Below are 12,948 nucleotides of genomic sequence, written 5' to 3' on the forward strand. Positions count from 1 at the left end.
AGTAAATATCACTTAATAATTAAAAACCATATTATGATGATAAAATAATTAAGTAATTTAATAAATGTAATAAAACCATTTACTATAGTTTTAAGGCATCCGTGATTGCTTTATCTTCAATATGATATATTTAAGGATAACCTTATTAAATATAGAAATGTATAATTGGACAATAAAATTTCATATTGTTTGATTTCAAAACTCAAACAATTAAACCTTAGCCATATATATATATATATTTATATATATATATATATATATATATAAGTTTAAACTAGCAATATGATACAAAAAAGAAGTTACAGTGAGGCCCGGCCTCAGAAGTTCTGAGCCTCAATCATCACACAGTAAGACTGTCTAGCGTTGACTGCCCCAATAGAGGGGAAACCAGTCCAAGAAAGCAAAAGAGCCTCAACAGAGGGGAAACCAGTCCAAAAAAAACAAAATAGCCCACGCAGGGGTTACCAGTTTGATCACAAAACAACAAAAACATTTTAGACATTGCAGAGTCCTAAACACAAGCTTAACCATAATTGTCCAGTTAACAAGACAGAACATCACCTGGCAAACTCGACACCTGGCTGTCAATTGTCAATCTTAGAGGTTGTCTGGGGTTGGTTCTTCCACAATCGGACACGCATATTTGTCTGAATCATCATCCTCGTCCGAAGTGCCACGACCATGTGCTGGATGGACTCCCTCAATGCTGCATGCACCCACACGCATTCTTGACGTGTCGCCACGACAACTGCCTGAGGCCTGCATGTTACTAAGCCTACCTTCCTCAGCTTGTTGGCTGCCAGCCATCGCTTTACCATGCAGGGTGGCTCTATCTTCGTCTGCTCGTTGTTCACCGGGGTTGCACCTGCTGTTGTTTCTTGGTTCTGCTCTGTTCAGCTCATCATTGTGCTCTAACAGAGGAACTAGCGGTTCAGTTTCTTCAGTGAAAGTGATTTTAACGGTGGCTATGATTACAGGGCAATTCAGGGAGCTACAAAATCGAAATTGCGTGGTATGGGGAGCTAGATGTAGAGGTAGGGGGAAATTAGCAATGTGAATCGTTGCATCTCCTCTTCCTGTGCCATGGAGCCAGGCTCTTCCTCGTCCGTTGCGGGTGTCTAGGTAACGCCCAATGAAACTAGGCGGATTGGGGTTGTCGGCTGAGGAAGCAGGGGAGACCGAGTCGGGGCTGGACATAGCAGGTGAGCGAGTGCACCCACCTCGAGTGCCACCTCTTCTACTTCGCATACGATGGCGGACCATGGTGGGGTTGAAAGCAGGGATAACAATAGAGAGGATGGTGGAGGAACTGCACGGGGAATGGATAGATGAAGTGTAGACCTGAGCTAAGTTGTAAATACTGGAGTGGGAATGATGGAATCCATTGCCCAGGTCAATGCAACTCAACAACCAGCATCGGCTACCTGTTACAGTGCACACACAAGGCTCTCCAACCTACGAAGGACAAACACAGTGAATCAGGGGGGAGGAATTACAGAGTAGTTTGCAGGCTCCATAGTTATGAGTGATTTGGTTCTGTCTTGGCCTGTGCATTCATTAAATGGTGCCTGCAAGGTGCCATGAATGCAATTCAGGTTGGCATGGGGGAAGTTGCAGGGGGCCATGTGGCTAGCCCTTCCGCCGTCCGGCCGTCTCATCAACTTAATGACTTTGGTAATCACTCGCATCTGGGTGCGTTTCTTCTTCCTGTACCATTTCAATTTGCACCAATTCATTGTATTCCTGTAACTGAAGAGTAGTGGCCATAGTATTAAGTGTGCCTGCATGAAAGGTCCTTCCACTGTCTACCCCAATGTTAGCTATAAGATCTGCTACTTTGTTTCCATCCCTACGTGAGTGTTTAAGGTTTACTGCTCTGTGGGTTGAGAGCCATTGTTCAATGAGCTCTAATCGTTCTGCCAGTCTCCAACTGCTTCCAACCTTGTATGAAGGCGTCCCTACAAGATCTGATTAACCATGTTAATGAGAATCTGAGAATCCCCTTCAATTATAAGTGGGAAGAAATCATGGAGATGTGCAAGGAGAAGCCCCTGCCATATCCCTTCTAATTCCGCCAAATTATTCGTATCCCAACCAATTGAGCCTAAGTAGGTTAGAAGAGGAATGCCCTTGTGATCCCTGAAGACTCCTCCATATCCTGCTTTGCCTAGATTACCTTTAGACGCTCCGTTGAAGTTAAGTTGTATCATATGCTGGGGCGGAGGAGTCCATCTGTCTCCTGTCTTTTCTTGTGAGGAAGTTTTACCCTGATTTGCTTGCATATGGTTCCACTAAAGGTTCCAGTTTGCCCATATATTCTGTTCCTGTGGAATGGTGGGATAATCTTCTTCGGACCATGTTTGAAGCATCAAGGTTTCTCGCAAGTTTTGATACATATTATTCCATAGGACTTCTAAAGGGGAGGATTGGTCCTTGAAGATGTGTCGATTCCTTTCTTTCCAAATAGTCCACATGAGGAGACCTGGAGTAAGTTTCCATAAAGCATTTACCAGTTTTCTTTTGTAAGGACTATTTGCCCAAGTGCGTATAGTGTTGGGGATGTCCTCATTAACTCGTCCATATTTTTGGCAGCTGAAGCTAACTTTTTCCCAAAGTCTATTTGCCAATGGGTAGGAATTTATTAGGTGCTCAGTGGTTTCTTCCGCCTGTTTGCAGTTGGGACACATAGAAGGCCCATGAAAGCTTCTTTTCCGTAGGTTGTCCCAAGTGAGAATTTTATTTTGGAATAGCAGCCAGAGGAAAGTAGAAACTTTTGGCCAAATGGTGGGAGCCCATACTTTGTTCCATAGTGGGTCTTTGACTATTTGATTTCTTATAGTTAAATTGTAAGCCTCTTGTGTAGTGAAGGTTCCTTTCGCCTCATAACCCCATCTGATTTTATACTTTGTTCCATAGTGGGTCTTTGACTATTTGATTTCTTATAGTTAAATTGTAAGCCTCTTGTGTAGTGAAGGTTCCTTTCGCCTCATAACCCCATCTGATTTTATCCCTCTTGTCAGAGTAGCGAATTTTCCTGTTTGAAAGCTCTATTTCCAAATTGTCCTTGATGAGCTGTGTGCCCTGCCTGATGATGTGGTTCGAGTTCATCCATTACCTGTATCCTTGTGCGTGGGTAGGCTTCTAGTATTGATTTACCTTTGCCATCAGTTGCCCTTCCCAGTCCTGTATTTGTTGGGGTTCGATCAGGTCCTTCAACTTGGGTCTTTGCTGCCAAGAATCTTCCCAGAACCATGCATTATTACCATTCCTAATTTCCCAGAAGTTGTGCTGTTGAATTAAATCCTTGTGTTGTTTAGCTGCATTCTAGATGAGAGAGCCTGAGCCAACTTCTGTGAGTCTGATTAAGTCATCAACTGGTCGATTATTGGCATATTTTGCTGTCCAAAGGATAGCCCAGGGAGAATGCGGTTCCGAGATCCATTTCCACCAGATGCGAGCTCCCATGACCGCATTACTATGTTGAGGATCACGAAGCCCAGTACCTCCATAGATTTTCGGGAGGCACACTGTATCCCATTTAACCAAAGCCCATTTTCTCTTTTGGCCTGTGTTTCCCCACAAAAAGGCTCTTTGAAGATTTTTAATTTCTTTGAGAACCCATTTTGGCGCTGCCAGAACTGAAAAAAGGTAAAGCGGCATGGATTGCAGCACGACTTTGATTAAGACTAGACGGCTTGCCATGTTTAGAGCTCGATAAGTCTAGGAAGAGAGACAGGCTTCCAATTTTTCCAAGAGCAATTGCCAAGATGAGTGCTTTAAAGCAGTGTTTGTCATGGGAGCGCCCAGGTATTTGGAGGGAAGAGCAGCTATTGTAAAACCCGGGATCCGAGCTATTGAGGCTTGGGTTATAGCAGGGGTATGAAAGAAAAAGATCTGGGATTTGGTCTTGTTAATGCACACTCCAGAGGCATCTGAGAATTCAGACAAAATGGTTTTTAATTCGAGGGCTTCCTAGACCGAGGGATGGCCAAACAACATGTTATCATCCATGAATTGTTGGTGGGTTAAGGCATGGGTGTTGGGAAAGGAGAGTCCTCTTAGTTTCTGGGTTTGAAGAGCTTCCTTGATGCATATTCCCAGTCCTTCCACCATTATGACGAACATAAAAGGGGAGAGGGTATCTCCTTGTCGGATACCTTTGGAGGGGTGAAAGGGGGTGGAAGGGATCCCATTGATCAAAATGGAGAAGAAGGAAGAAGATATAAGACTCATGACCCACCTGACCCGGGGGGGAGAAGCCAAAGGCTATCAACATTTTGTGAATATACTTCTAGCTTAAACTATCAGAAGCTTTAGAGAAGTCGATTTTTAGGAGCATACCTGCTTTTTTGGATTGCTTTAAGGAGCGTATAATCTCGTGAGTGAGAATGATGCCATCTGTGATTTGTCGTCCTTCCACATAGCTTGATTGCTCAGGGGATATGAGTAAAGGAAGCAAAGGTTTTAGTCTGGAAGCAATAACTTTGGAGATGATTTTATATATTACATTACATAGAGTAATAGGCCAGAATTTGTCCGGAGTCTAAGAATGATCTTCCTTGGGGATGAGAGCTATAAAGGTTGCGTTCAGAGAGGGAAGCAACCATCTATTAGTTTTGGATTCCTCAACGATTTTCCATACCTCTTCTTTGATGAGATCCCAGAAGCTGTGGAAGAAATTGGATGTGAAACCATCAGGGCTAGGCATTTTTCCTTCTTTGAGTTGTCGCATGGCATTCTCCACTTCCTGTAAAGATATTGGCCGGAGGAGGAGCTGATTGTGTTCCTCTGTTATGATCTCAGGGACATTTTTAGTAATTTTCTCAATAGCCTGCAGTCTATCTATCTGAGGTTCTTGGTGTACTTGCTTGAAATGAGTAGGAAACTCTTGTACTATATCCTCATGTTTTTCCAGCCGATCCCCCTGTGGATTCTGGATATAGGTGATGTTGTTATGCATTCTTCTTTGGATAGTAGTGCGATGGAATAACTTTGTGTTTCTTTCGCCCTCTTTAAGCCATCTGATTCTTGACTTTTGTTTCCAAAGTATTTCTTCTTGCTTTGCTCTTTCGGATAGTTGTATTTGCAGGTGTTTTTCCAGCTCTGAGTTTTCTTCAGACCTTCCTTCCGTGATGATCCTCTGCTGTAGTTTTTTCATTTCTTGATCTAGAATGCTTTGTGCTTGGAAGATGTTGCCAAAGGTATTCTGATTCCATTGTTTAATGTTGTTCTTGAGATTTTTGAGTTTTTGTTGGAATTGATACATTTTTGTACCATCCAGGGGTTTGAAATTTTTCCAAACCGCATTAATCAGGTTGTTAAAATCTGGATGCGTCATCCAGAAAGCCTCAAAGCGGAAAGGCCTTCGTGTGGTGTTACCTGGCCTTTGCCATTGAAGTGCGATAGGCCAATGATCTGATCCTGAGATTGGTAAGATCGACGCCGTGAAATCCCCACCTAGGTGGATTGCATTGTCTGATAGCAGGAACCGATCCAATCGTGAGGCGATTTGATGTGCACCTGCTCGTTTGTTATTCCATGTGTATATTCCATTGTTGGATGACATATCTATGAGCCAGTTATCTTGGATGAAGTTTTTGAAGTGAATACTTTCATTGTCCAGTTTGGCCCTGCCTCCTCTTTTTTCTTCCAGCCTTGTTATCATATTAAAATCTCCTCCTGTGATCCAGATTGGATGTGTTCTTTCAGAGTTGATCAAAGCTAAAGTATTCAATATGTCTATCTTATTCATTGCTTCCTGGGGGAAGTAGACATTGGTTAGGTGACCATGTACATTTGTCCCTGTAATATGGAAGGTTGCTTGAATAAAATGCTTACTCACATGAATATTATCAAGTGTGATAGCTTGTTCATCCCAGACTATTGCTAGTCCTCCTGATGCACTTGAGGCATCCACTGCTGCCGCTTTGTTGCCTGGCCACGCTTTTGCAAGTGTCTGGTCCAATGTTGTAGAATTACATTTGGTTTCTTGCATGAAGAAAATTTGGGGTTTCTCTTGTTGAATCATGTTTTTTATCAGTCTATATTTCCCGGGGCTGTTGAGCCCTCTGATATTCCATAATATGAGCTTCATGATGCACTGCTACGTAGGGGATTGTAATACTTTGTAAGCTTGGAATATCTTCCCGATTCCACCAGCATTTCCCTAATGCGGATGGTTCTTTGTAGATAGGTTTTCTTGCCTCCTTTTTTTATTGTCTTTAGTAATATTTTTACGATCCCATTGACTCCCAGATTGGATGCCTAAAGATCTTTGCTGCTGTGCTTTCCAATTGCCTCTCTGGGATTTTTTTTTCGCATTCTTTTTTCTTGCAAGCTTGCTCTAATCCTAGTATATCCAGATCTCCAATGTCAAAGCTCTTTGGCTCCTCTTCCATGTGCTGGGCCTCACTTCGTTCCGCTGTTGTTTCCGTTACAGTCGTGGTTTCCTGTTGCACGTTGTCAACCTCCATGCCCTGAATATTCCATTTCGAGGAATGACTGGGAAAGGCAGAGTTAAGATCTGTAGATTGTACAGACTTTTGGGCCATCTTAGAGCTCGAGGGGGTGGAATGAGGAGTCATCTTGGGGATTTCCTCCGAATGGTCAGGGATTTCATAGTTATTTAGTTCCGGCTGATTCAGGGTCTCAAAGCTATTGCTTGTGGATGGCATAGAGGTATTGGCTACAAGCTTTTTAAGGCTAGAAGAGGGTTTTTTGTGATTCTTTTTACGGTTGGTGACTTTGGTAAACCCATCCGAGTCAGATTTGTCCGGATTGGAGGGGGTCGAGGTTTTCAGATTTGAAGGGCAGTCTCGAAAGAGATGGCCAAGGGCATGGCATTTCCTGCATCGGAATGGAACATGCTCATAATCTATTGATTGTATCCATTCAAAATCATCATGGTACAGACTTACCGCGTCCGGGAGAGCTTTGCTGAGATGCATATAGACACAAATTCGGGCATAGGAGGTATATCGCTTGAGTTTCGTCTCCTCCGCAATTTTAATGAATTCCCCTAAACCGTTCCCGATATCTTGCAGCGAGTCTTCATCCCAGTACTCCAAAGGGAGGGAATAAAGGCGAATCCACACTGGTGCCCAGCTTAAATCCTCTTTGTCCGGATTGAATCTTTCAATCCAATCTCTCAGATATAAACCTGCTGCATTGAAAAAGTAAGGTCCTCCATCAAGGACTCTGTTTCGATCTTCTATACAGTTGAAAATCGCTGTAAAGAAGCCTTTAGGCCCCAACTGCAAGGTAATGTGCCCTTTTGGTTTCCACTTGGCTGCTATCCAGCCATGCAAAGCTTTCTTAGTGGGCCAAAAGCCTATAAAATTTCCAATCAACGCATGATCCTTCATGTACTAGATTTGAGTGTTGATCCGGTGGCTTGGGAGCTCAATCTTAGGTCTTTCAGCTGCTACAGGCTTACATGTTGCCGACGTCGCCTTGGGAGCTTCATTCTTGTTCGTATTGTCTGGCAAAGTTTTGGGTTCTATTCCAGCATCTTCCTGGTGTTCCTTCCTGACATCTTCTATGTGCATTGGAGTGTTTTCAGCGACATTGGGGGGAGGCGCCTTATCCTCCCCCTGGGGGGTTTCCATTGCTTGCGTACTGATCCTTTGTCGTGTAGTGTTTGTCTCGTTACTGCTGAGCGATGACAGAATACCGTGGTCTGTGCAGGTCTGCCGTTTGCAGGTCTGACTCAAACCCTAGTCGTCCATGATCGCTTCCCGCCCTTCTGCAGCCTGTTAACCTTAGCTAAACATATAGTAACGCGTCTATTTTATAATTTTAATAAAAATATATATTCCAATTATTATTATATATCTTGCCATCAGCATGTGTAACGCTAATATCTAAAGAAGAAACACAATTTTTTTATATCTATTTTATAATCTTAATAAAAATATTCATTCCAATTATTATATATCTTAAGCCATGGGCATGTGTAACACTAATATCTAAAAATGGTACACAATTTATATATATATATATAAATACACATTAAATAGTGAATGCACATTGTTAAAGATTAAAATATTAAACTTACTTAATTGTTATATTTTTTAATAAATTATGATAAATTTTGTGTCATTTCATAGAACATTATTATTATATATTTTTTATTTTCTTTTTCCTTTTTTACCAACTCACTTGCACAATTTTTTTTTTTTCCTCAAATCACTCGTAATCCAAATTACAAACCTTGAACCTAACTTAAATTCAATATTTTTACTTAAATGTTACTATGTACTGCGTTGCCAATTCAGAAATTTAAAGAAATTTAATTCTTTAAAGTTTACTATTTTACGTATATACAATTATTTTATTACCGTCTCCAAACATGCGTCCCGGGAAAATTGGATGACCCTCGACCAGTCCCGACCCCTGGGGATGCGGTCCGCGCTCCGAGAACCACTGCAACATAGATAGTTATTCTCCTCAGTTTAATACCATATTCTTCTCCGCATTGTAAAGGCCATGTTGTAAGAGGGGTTGAAGTTCAATGTTAAAATTAACGAGTATGACTCGGACTGATTCTTCAAATCACGTACGGACAGATTCACAAGGATTTTCGGTCAGTGTAAGTCTCATACATCACGACATGATGCTACTGTTGATGGAGAGACACAAAAAAAACACGAAAACCAGTGCAAAGAGCGCAGACCAACTTTAAAAGCCACGTTGTAGGAGGGGATGAAATCCAATGTTAGAAATTAACGAGTATGATTCTTCCAGAAATCAAGTACAGACAGATTCACAACGGTATTTTCATCAATGTTAGGCTTATACATCACAACCATGCTGCTGCTGGACAGTCAACACAAAAACCAGTGGAGATATCGCAAATCAATGTCGCCAAAACTCAGTGTATGGTAACTCCATTACTAGCCATGGAATACCCAGGTATTCCACTTAATCCCATCTACTATGCGTCTACCTTGCAAGCCTGCACAGACATGAAATCCCTGGAACAGGCTCATGGTCACTTGGCTGTACGCGGATTAGATCAAAATACATATCTTGAAACGAAGCTGGTGAGCATGTATGCCTCACTTGGCAATTTAGAGAATGCACGCCAACTGTTTGACAAAATACTGGAACCAAACGTTTTTGCATGGAATTCCATGATCAGGAGATATGCTACCAGTAGATCTTGCGAGGAAGCTCTTTATTTTTATTACCGGATGCAACAGGCAGGCATGCATCCAGACAATTTAACATTTCCCTTTGTGCTTCGGGCATGCGCAGGCCTGAGGGCTCTGCGAGAGGGCAAGGAGATTCATTGTCACATAATTAGAAGTGGGTATGAAGCAGATATATTCACAGGATCCGCTCTTGTAAATTTTTATGTCAAGTGTGGTGTTTTAGAGGATGCACGCCAAGTGTTTGATAAAATGTCTCAAAGGAATGTAGTTTCGTGGACTTCTATGATTGCTGGATATGCTTGCAATGGACATGCAAATGAGGCCTTAACTCTCTTTCATCAAATGCAAGAGTCAGATGTGAAACCCAATCCAGTTACTGTTGCAAGTGTCCTTCCTGCTTATGCTGACTTAAAGGATCTCCAACAAGGAGAGTGGATACATGATTACATAATTAGTAATAAGTATGAGTCTAATGTTTTTGTGGGGATTGCTCTCATAAATATGTATATTAAATGTGGGAGTGTAGAGAAAGCACGTCAAGTATTTGACAGAATGTCTCAAAGAAATTTAGTCTCATGGACTGCTATGATTGCAGGTTATGCACAGAATGGACTCGCCAGTGAGGCTTTGGCACTTTTTGATCGAATGCAACTTGAGGGCATGGCACCCGATTCGGTCACCATGGTCAGTATCCTCTCAGCATGTGGTCAGTTAGGAGCTATACAACAAGGCAAGTGCATCCATGATTATGTAATTAAGAATGGGTTTGAATCAGATCCTTTTGTTGGGACTGCTCTGATTGACATGTATTCTAAATGTGGCAGCATTGATTTTGCACATCGTTTCTTTGGTTGGATGCCGGAAAGAAATGCGGTCTCATGGAATGCATTGATTGCTGGATATGCGCAGATCGGTCATGCCAGTAAAGCATTAACACTAGTCCGTGAAATGCAGCTGGCAGGTTTTATGCCCGACTATGTCACGGTAGTGAGTTTACTCTCTGCATGTGCCTATTCAGGGGATCTGCGAGAAGGTAAATGCATTCACGGTTATATAATTAGAAATGGATTTGAATCAGATATTTCTGTGGGGAATTCCCTTGTAACCATGTATGCCAAGTGTGGGGATTTAGAATTTGCAAATCAATTATTTCACAAAATGTCTAGAAAAGATGTGGTCTCATGGAATTCCATGATCGCTGCGTATGACCAAAATGGATGTTCTAATAGTGCATTGGCACTCTTTCATCAAATGCAAATGGAAAATGTGACACCGGATCGTTTTACCATGATAACTGTGCTCCCGGCATGTGCCCATGCTGGGGATCTACAACAAGGCAAGTGGATCCATGAATGCATAATTAGAAATGGGTTCGAGTCAGATATTTTTGTTGCTACTTCCCTCATAGATATGTACGCCAATTGTGGAAGAATGGAGAAAGCTCGTCAACTGTTCAACAAAATGTCTGAAAAAAATGTTGTTTCCTGGAACACGATGATTGCTGGGTATACCCATAATGGACCTATCAAGGAGGCCTTGGCACTCTTTCATCAAATGCAAGTGGCAGACATTACACCAGACTCAGTGACCTTGGTAAGTGTCCTCTCTGCATGTGCCCAATCAGGGGCTCTGCAACAAGGCAAGTGTATCCATGATTACATAATTAGGAAAGGATTTGAATCAGAGGTCTCTGTTGGGAATGCCCTTGTAGCTACGTATGCAAAGTGTGGGAGAATAGAGAGTGCACAAGTAGTGTTTGACAAAATGTCTGAAAGAAATGTGGTTTCTTGGAGTTCACTAATTGCAGGGTATGGAATGCACGGGCATGGTAAGCAAGCCCTGAGGCTCTTTGGTGACATGCTGCAGACAGGCACAAGGCCAAACCATATCACTTTTGTATCTGTTTTGTCTGCATGCAGTCATGCAGGCCTAGTGGATGATGGCTGGCACTACTTAGATTCCATGAGTCAAGATTACTGTATCACTCCTGGTTTGGAGCATTATGCTTGTATGGTTGATATTCTGGGGCGCGCTGGACATCTGGATGAGGCCCAGGATTTTATCCAAAACATGCCATTAGAACCTGATTCTGGTGTGTGGGGAGCCTTGCTTGGTGCATGCAGAATTCATTGCAATATTGAGCTAGGAGAACGTGTAGCAAAACACCTTTTTGACTTGGAACCTGAAAATCCTGGGTATTATGTACTGCTGTCTAACATATATGCTGCAGTTGGCAGATGGCATGATGTAGCAAGGGTGAGAACGATGATGAAAGAACGGGGATTGAAAAAACCACCAGGATGCACATTTATTGAGCTAAATAACAAGCTTCACTCATTTGTTGGGGGAGACAGATCCCATCTTCAGTCTGAGCAGATTTATGCAACTCTAGAGGCCTTGGCTGGGCAGATGAAAGAGGCAGGTTATATCCCTAGTAAAAATTTTGTACTGTATGATTTGGAGGATGAGGAGAAGGATTACATGCTGTGCGGCCATAGTGAAAAGTTGGCGATTGCATTTGGACTTATCAATACAAGCCCTGGGACCACCATTCAAATTACAAAGAATCTTCGTGTTTGTGGTGACTGTCATACTGTCACTAAGTTCATTTCTAAGATCAAGATGCGCGAAATTGTAGTGAGGGATGCAACTCGCTTCCATCAGTTTAAGGATGGATTCTGTACTTGTGGGGATTATTGGTAGCACCTTTTAAAATTGATTAGTTCTACATATACACGGTTCTTCCACTAGAATGGCCAACTTGCTCCCTGTAATGGTTCATTTATACTATGGTTGCATTTGGGCAGTAGAATGTGCAGGGATGCAGACTGTGATGGTTTTACATTCAATCTAGCCTCTAAGTTCATTTTCTCCGAGTTGAACTTAAAGGAAGATGGAGTAAAAATATGCATCAGTATTTTCGTTTGGCTGCTAATCCTTATTTTAGTATAATATTAATTTGAAGTTGTTTCAATTTACATATTCTGGTAGTGGGAAGTTGTTTCGATTTACGTTTTCTGGTACCTTCTCAAGTCACAAGCAGCGTGACTCCCTTGGCATGCTTGTGAGAAGTCCTCTGCGAAGATTTAATGTAGAAATCACAAGGACCTCATTTTCAAGTGCGCTCCAAGCCTTCCTGGTTTGAGCTTCTAATGTATTGTTACCAGCACTCTGTTAGAACTTCATATCCAATTATATGGTACTCCCCTGTGAAAACATTGTTAATTCTAGTGTAGATCCATCTTAACACCAGATCTATCAAGCATCAAGAGGAATTAAATTTATTGAGATGCAAATGTATTTGAGGGAGTAAAGGTTTTCAGTTCCAAGGAATTGAGCTTTATCAGCACTTGATAAATCTGGTGCTGATAGCTCTGGGGTTGAGATGGATCTATGATGGTTGCAGTCATGCAAATGTGTAAAAAATTAAAGCCGACTTTGGTAAGATATCTCCTTCTATAAATTCCTTTCATAATATTTGTTCATATATGTTTTCCTTTAAGAGTATATGTTTCTTCAATTGGCATTTATTATTATTATTTTTTAAATTTGTTTTTCCACATTTCTGAGTGTTTTATTTATGTATCTCTGTTCATATTATAATAATATAATCCCATTCATTCTATCTACATTCTATTTCTTCAAAGTTTTTTGCAATATGTTATTCTTATTTTTTTATCATATTATTCCAATAGATAATGTATTCACCATCACTCTTAATTATATCATCATTGAAATTGGTGTACTTAAAAATAATTTTTCATTGTATCATTTTTGTATCATTGTTAAAATC

The 12,948-nt window shown here is 41.4% G+C and overlaps 1 pseudogene; it reads left to right on the top strand.

Annotated features, from left to right (window-relative positions):
- The first annotated feature begins 8,333 nt into the window (after window positions 1–8,333).
- On the top strand, window positions 8,334–12,584 carry LOC149159255 (pentatricopeptide repeat-containing protein CRR2, chloroplastic pseudogene; annotated as a pseudogene).
- Window positions 12,585–12,948: the final 364 nt, after the last annotated feature.

The sequence above is a fragment of the Pinus tabuliformis genome, chromosome 5_2, assembly GCF_031772625.1.
Source record: "Pinus tabuliformis cultivar Carrire ecotype Pingquan chromosome 5_2, CPIR1, whole genome shotgun sequence".
In the NCBI taxonomy this organism is placed as follows: domain Eukaryota; kingdom Viridiplantae; phylum Streptophyta; class Pinopsida; order Pinales; family Pinaceae; genus Pinus; species Pinus tabuliformis.